Source organism: Propithecus coquereli, unplaced genomic scaffold, assembly GCF_000956105.1.
Source record: "Propithecus coquereli isolate 6110/MARCELLA unplaced genomic scaffold, Pcoq_1.0 Scaffold1, whole genome shotgun sequence".
NCBI lineage: Eukaryota > Metazoa > Chordata > Mammalia > Primates > Indriidae > Propithecus > Propithecus coquereli.
In genome coordinates, this window is record NW_012133857.1 from 14,630,075 (window position 1) to 14,637,370 (window position 7,296).

Sequence of the window (7,296 nt, forward strand, 5' to 3'; positions counted from 1 at the left end):
GTGGGGGGGGGAGTGATGATCTAGATGTTTCTCTTAAGATGCATTAAGTATGAAATGCCAATTGAACATCCAAATTGAGTAAAGTGTTCCCTCCTAACAACTCTGTTGCCCTCTCTGCCTTTTCCCCTTAAGTTCATTTTCCACACAGCAGTGGGGCCTGAGGGCTCTATTTAAGATACAAATTAGATCCTGCCCCTTAAAGTCTGCAAGGGCATCCCCTTGCATTGAAGATAATTCTTTACCTCCCCTGACCCTGGCAACCACTCCTTGTCATTTACTTCTTTCCAAACCCATGGCCTCTTTTTTCTCACCAAGCACAAATACATGCTTCTGCCACAGTGCCTTTGCACTTGCTATCCCCTCTCCCTGGACTGCCGTTCTTGCTCTTTGGATGTTGTGCTCTTTCTTGTAGAGGCCTCCCTGGACCGCACTATCTAAAATAGAGACCCTCTGTCCCATCCCCAGTTACTCTATGTTTTCTCATTCTGTTTGCTTCCTTTATAGAAATTTCCCAGACTCTATTTACTTGTGTATTTGTCCATTATCACAAGCACCATGAGTTTGGGACTGGTTTGATCACCTTCATTTTCCCACTGCCTAACACAGCACTTGGTGTAGAGCAGGAGCTTAATAAACACCTGCTGAATGAATGTTCCCTGGCAAGGCAGGTTCACAGAGTGACAGAACCATATTGCAGAGATTTGTGGAATGAAGGAGAAAGGAGGGTGTGGAGGCAGGATATGTGATAATTCCTTACCAAAGCATTCCTGAGAATTCTCTCACCCTCCCTGAGAAGGTGAGAGAAATCTGGCAGGTGTGAGTTGGGAGAATGAAGAGCAGGCTCATATGCTCATGGATGACCTGGCCAGAGAAGAAGGTGTCTCTGCAAGAGCAAAGTCCTTGTGGAGTGCTGAGCAGAGGTGGAGAACCTGGTAGGCAGAGATAGGGACTATATATATAGGAGGTGAGGGCAGCATGCTGCCAGATGGCAAGTCAGGGCCTCATTCCAGGGAGTGGGAGAGGTGGGACTGGAGGTTGTGACAAGAAGGAGCAGGTCTGATTGCTGCACCCTTGAGAAAGAGGCAAGCAGGGCAGGGGCTAACAGAAGGCGCTGTGACAACTTAGAAGGAACCAGGCTGCCCAGCTATGTGGCCCTCTACCTGGGCAGTGGCTCCCATGGCTCCCCAAAAGTGAGCAGTAACACCTGCTGAGGACTTGGTTTGGCCAAGCTATTATGGCAGTGGCAAAAAAAAGCAGTGAGCAGAAAGCCACAGTCTGGTGGGGGAGACTGATTCAGAGATGGACGATAGTCATGCAATACCACTGGGGCTGTGGCAGGGATAGGCCCAGGTGGAATCTGGCTGCCGGGCAAGGGGGAAGGCAGTGACAAAAATGAGGAGCTTTGGCTGAGACTTGAGGGGACATTGCGGGTCCAAAGGGGGCCATGACCTGGAACCACTGACCTGTCATGCTTTTCAAAGTGGGATAGATGGTAGGGGTAGCCATGTGTATAGGGATAGTATTCTTTCTAGGGATAGTTTTCTTTCTTTCTCCTTTCTATTGATTGATTGATTAACTTGTAGTAGAGACGGGGGTCTTGCTCTTGCTAAGGTTGGTCTCAAACTCCTGACCTCAAGCAATCCTCCCGCCTCAGCCTCCCAGAGTGCTAGGATTACAGGTGTGAACCACCACGCCTGGCCTCTTTCTCCTTTTCTTCCTGCCTCCCTTCCTCCCTTCTTTTTTCCTTTCTTCCTTTCTCCTTTATTCCCTCCTTCTCTTTCTTTCTCTCTCTTCATAAATGAAACCTTCTATAACCTGATTTTATGCATTCAGTCATAATTCTGGACATCTTTCCCCTGCTCATGAAAATCTTTTGTAATCCTGTTCTATTTTACATGTTTAAAAACATTATTTTGAGAAGAGGTCAATAAATCTCACCAGATGCCAAAGAAGTCTCTGGCACAAAAAAAGTCACGGAACTTGACCTTTCCTCCAGGGTTGACACACTCCCACCCTCCACGAGTGAGTGTCTCTTGCCCCATCTCAAATCCACTCACCTTCCTCCATACTCCAGCCTTGGGCAGAGCCACTAACTGGATTCAGCAGAAGATCAGTCAACCAGGCCCCTCTCAGATGCCTTGGGCATAAGGCAGAAAAATATGTGAGCCTGGGGGACAAGACAAAACTCAGGCTGGTTGTGGCTGGATGTGACCTGCCCAAACCATGCAGCCTACACGGTTATTGTCTTGTCCAGGCCTTGCCCAGACCCACAAACCAATTCACAACCCAAGTGGGATCCAGTGAGGTCTACTCAGCAAAGTGCCAGTGTTGGAGACATCTGGGGTTATTTTTGCAGTGTCTATCACAGTCCCGAGAGTATGTTGGGGACCAGATAAATGTTTGAGGAGTTAAAATATGCACATTTCATAAATCTAGGCAGATGACAGAATCAGGAGCAGGAGACTGGCTGGCCTGGAGGGATTTCACAGAGATAAGAGTCAGCTCTTCTACTGGACCCAGCGCCCTGCTGGCTAAGCCTCAGTTCTCAGCGGAACAAAGGGATAAAAATAGCAATTACCTCTCAGGGCTAATTTGGATAATTCGAGTAAAGCCCCAGACATGGCGCTGAGTACATAGTAGGTGCTCAATCATTGTTAGTTCCATCCTTCCTTCTGCTCCACAAGGCTTCAGGGGGACAGGGTTTAGGGAAAGAAGGTTAGTGACAAGTGGATGCTAACAGTGAGGACAGGATCCCAGGAACAAGAAGGGAGAGCCGGGATGGGGGAAAGTGATAGTCCTCAGGGGTGCTGGGTCCCCTCAGTGCCTAAGGTCCAGTGAGACAGGGACTACCCGTGTGTTCAGATAAGAGGGACTATGAATGGTTATCAGAACCAGGGGCGAAGACTGTGGGGGGAATTTGGGGGGGAGGGGGTGGAAAGGCCCTGTGTACTGGGTTGGGCTTTTGGGCTTTGGATCTGCTTAGAAATTCCTGTGAGGGGCCACCTGATTCTGTGTGTCTCCAGAGGGCAGACCTATGACTGAGGGAGGTAAATGCCAGCTCCATGGACAAGGGTCATTTCTGCAATCAGAATTCCCTCCAAACCATGTGCTGCTCCCAAAGGTAGTGAGCTCTCTGATACAAGAGGTGTGCAAGTAGCCACTGAATGACTGGGGTTGGGGTTGAAATATGGGATGGAGGGTTGGAATACACAGCACTTAAGTTCACTTCCCTTCAGGAGTCTGGGATTCAAATCTCCCGGGTGAAGGAAAGGGGCCCTGGGCAGCATACAATGAATGCCAGGTTGAGGCGCAGTTATCTGTTGGAAGAGAGTTCAGCTCCAGCAGAGGCTTAGAGGTGCAGCCTATTCTTCGGGTCATCGCACACACCATCTCAGCCCCAGCCACTGATTTTCCCTCTGTGGGGGGTGCCTGTCCCACCTAGCCCAAGGGGGATTTAGTATCCTGAACAGGGAATATGTGCCTGCCTCCCACAAGGGGGCAGAGTGGGACCGCGGATGGAGTCACCTTGCTGCAGATGGGCTGGAGACCAGGCACTCTCCCCTCCCTCAGGAAGCCCCATCCAGCCTCCCACCTACAGATCAAGTCTCTGTCTACCCGTTCTGGGCAGGTTCTCTGGGGTAGGTCAGGTCTCCCCTGGTTCCAAGCTCCCGATGGTGGTGGTGAGGTGTCTTCCCCCAGTGAGGGTTCAAGGCAGAGAAAGGGGAGCCTGCGGGCACCCTTGGGCACAGCCCCTCCTGGCCAACTTCAAGTTACCCAAGGCCATGCCTCTTGGGCGTTAAAGGAACAAACAGCCTTCAGCATCAGACAGACTTGGGTTTAAATTCTGCCCTCCACTCACCAGCCGTGGCTTCGCCTATCTGAGCCTTTGTTCCCCTTCTGTCACAGTGGGGGGAAGAGCAGCACCCAATGTCGAGCAGGCAGGACACCTCCCAGAGCCTGGCTGTGCCCACTGGAGGGCTGTAGGTTTGCACCTGAGGCCACACAGCAGCCTTTGGAAGTGGTGGGTTCTCGTCACCCCCCGTCACAGATGGGGAGACGGAGTCCTTGGGAATGACTTGCTAGAGGTCCCACAGCCAAATGGAAAGAGTGCGGTCCACGTGCCCACCACGATCTGGGAGAGCTCCGGACGGTACATGCAAGAGGCCCTGTGACAGTGATTGCCAGGCGACCTGGGAGAAGCCCCTGGCCTCTATGGCCAACAGATGCCCAGGGTGGGGGCATCCTCGGTGCCAGTCCCTCCCTCCACTCAGACTCCCTGCCCCATCTGTAGCAGGCCTGGAAAAGAGGCGGTTAGGTTCCTGGGAGGAGGGCAGGTTCCTGCCTGATCAGGTCTGGACTGGGGTCATCTGGCCTCAGGCAGCCAGGAACTGGCCACGTGTGGATAGCAAAGCTCAGCAGCACAGAAAACTGACCTGCCAGGAAGGGCGGGGAGGGAAGGATGGAGTTGGTGGGTGTCTGAGGGTGCTGGACAGGGCTGGACGGAACCCCCGGGAGGCTCCCCCAACTCCCATTCCCAGCCACAAATAGAGGCTAAGGAGACTTCTTTTTAACAAAGAGCATCTGAAAAGGAAGAATGAAGCCAAGGGTGAGAGGGACACCCCTCTTCTTTCCCTCCCCAGTGGGCTGCAATGGCCCCAGCAATGTCATTGCCTTGGCAACCGCAGCAACTCCCCTTTCTCCTTTAACCCCATCCTGCCTAGATGCCCCTCTTGCCTGTACACACCCATCCTCCAGCTCAGGCTAAAGAGCAGCTTGGAGGGTGGGGGACAGCGGACTTCTCTGCTCCCCAGGCAGCCCTAGGGTTAATGCTCTGGCTGCATCCCAGGACTGCCCCTTCCTAGGGATCAGACGGAGGACTCTTTACCAGGGCACGAGGACAGGATGAAGTGACCTTTGAAAGAACCAAAGAATTCTTTTGAATGAAAGACGGGCTATCATGTCCTGAAGATTTCAAGTCCCAACTCTCCCAGTCCTCCCTCTCTCCCCATCCCGCGCCCCACCCCTCCTGGGAGACAGAGGCTGTGACCCAGGAGCCCCAGCAGAGTTTAGGAAACCAGCACCAGGGTAAGGGGCTTGAAGATCACCTGGTTACCCTCTCCAAGCCTATGGGTGGGGAAACTGAGGTCTGGAGAGGAGAAGGAACTTGCCAAGGGCACACAGGCAGTGTGTGGCAGAGTCAGGGAAGGAACCAGAAAGGCCTGTGCCAAGGCGGGTGTGTGTGTGTGTGTGTGTGTGTGTGTCAGGAGGGCTGTACCCCAGGGGAGGGGCCTGCTGGCATTTCCCCCAGGGATTCACCAGGGGTGCAGGGAAAGCCCTTGTCACCCTCACCCATTCTGTTCCCTGAGAGGTGCCCGCCTCCCCACCATCGGTGTTCCTGGGTTTCCAGTGGTGCTTCAGTAAACTCCCCCAGGCCCCAGCACACCCTGGCTGAGTAAGGGAGTGTGAGGCCTGGCCCTGTTGAGGGAGGCACAAGGGACACCAGAAAGAACAGAGAGGAGCTGGCGGTCTGAGAGGGCCAGGGATCCTAAAGGTCCCATCAAATGTCCCCTGAGCAAGGAGGGCTTGTGGCCACAGGCATTGGGTTCTGGCCTCAGCACAGCCCTTTCCTGGATGTGTGTCACTGGCAAGTCACTCAGCTTCCCAGGGGCTGCTAAATTGCCCCCATGCCCCCCAAACTCCCATGGAGAACGGGGTCAGCCACACAGGCTAGGGGACAGTCTCATGAAGCAGCAGATACACAGGGCTCCACCCGGCAGAACTGTGGACGGTCCCTGTGTGGCCCAGGCCCCAAACCTCTTGTAACTGCTGGGCTAGGGCTGCTGCCATCTGTGATCGCTGGGAGGGCAGGAAGCGGCAGGCACAGCATCCTGAGACATGGAACAGAGGGGGCTCCATCCAAGCCAGGCCAGAAGCTCCCCGTGGAGCCTCTAGGGGTTGGAGGAGGGCCCTGGGAGCCTTCCTGGGGAAGGAGGCAGGCCCTGTAAGTCAGGAAGGGGCGGGGAGAACACAGTGGGCTGGAGAGGGCAAAGGCCTGGCCTCCCTGAGCTGTCACTGTGCCACCGAAGCTCCAGTCACCTGGTCCACAGGGTGCCCTCACCTTCCCAGCTCACGGCCCTGAGTCCAGGGGTCAGGCGGGGAAAGGGGCCTCCCGCAGTGGACTGGAGTCAGGAGCTTTGCCTCGGTTAGCGCTGGTCCTCGCACACCCTCAGAGTAGCCTCTCTTGTTAATCCCATGTTGCAGATGAGGAAACCGAGGCGCAGCAAAGTGAAATGACTTGCCCGTGATCACCCAGCTTTTTCTCCTCTGTCAAAGCCACTCCTGGAAGCTCTTCTAGGCGTGAACACTGCCTGCGACTCTCACACTGATGACGGCTGGGGAAATGGAAGGTGGTACCTGCCTGGAAGGAGCCTCTGGCGGAGGGTGCTGGGACATCGATGGGCCTGCATGCTGGGAGGCTCAGGCCCATCTCATCCCACAGGCGTCCCCTGCAATACTCCAGCTGCCAGCCCTCCCTTTCTGTGTCTGCCCCATGCCGTTCACGGGCTGGTTCTCATTCACAGGTACCCTCTCACCATCCAGCCACGGGGAGGCTGTGAGCACAGCCCAGGCCCTGCCTGGGCACCAGGCAGCGGGGTGACCTTGAGCAAAGACTTGGCCCCGTGCTCAGCTTCCTCATCTGTAAGAGGGGCACCTGAGCACTACCTACTTTGCAGGCTGTGGCGACACTCTGGGGACCTGTTTGTTCCAAGCACATCCTGGGGCCTGGCCCGTGGTCACTGCTCACCCGGGCACTCACCAGCCACCTGCCTGCTCCCATGCTTGCCCGTTGCTCTGGTCCTTGTTTTCCTCGTTTCCTCATGGCCAGGTGCTGGCAGTCTGGGGTCGGGGTTGTCTAATCCCACCCGGCACCTCTCCTAGGACAAGGCTTGAATTGGGCAGAAGGCCAGGCAGGAAAATGGGGTTCCTTCCTTGCCCCCCAAATCTCCCCTGGTGGGCAGAGGCTGCCTGCTCTCGAGGCACCCTGCTCTGAGTGGGGATGGGAAGGGGAATGGGGAGGGGTGGCCCTCCCTGTTGTGGGCAGGGCTGGTGGGGACAGGGCCAGATGAGGCTGGTGGGCAGTGCTGAGGAGCAGTGGCTGAGCAGTGGCAGTGGGGGGCATGTGGGGTCCCCCGCCACTCCTAACAATGCTTCACCGGCACCGGGAGCCAGCGGGTGAAAGGCCCACGGTCCTGGCTCTGCCTGTCTCAGCGCCTGCTGCCTGCCTGGCACGGGGCC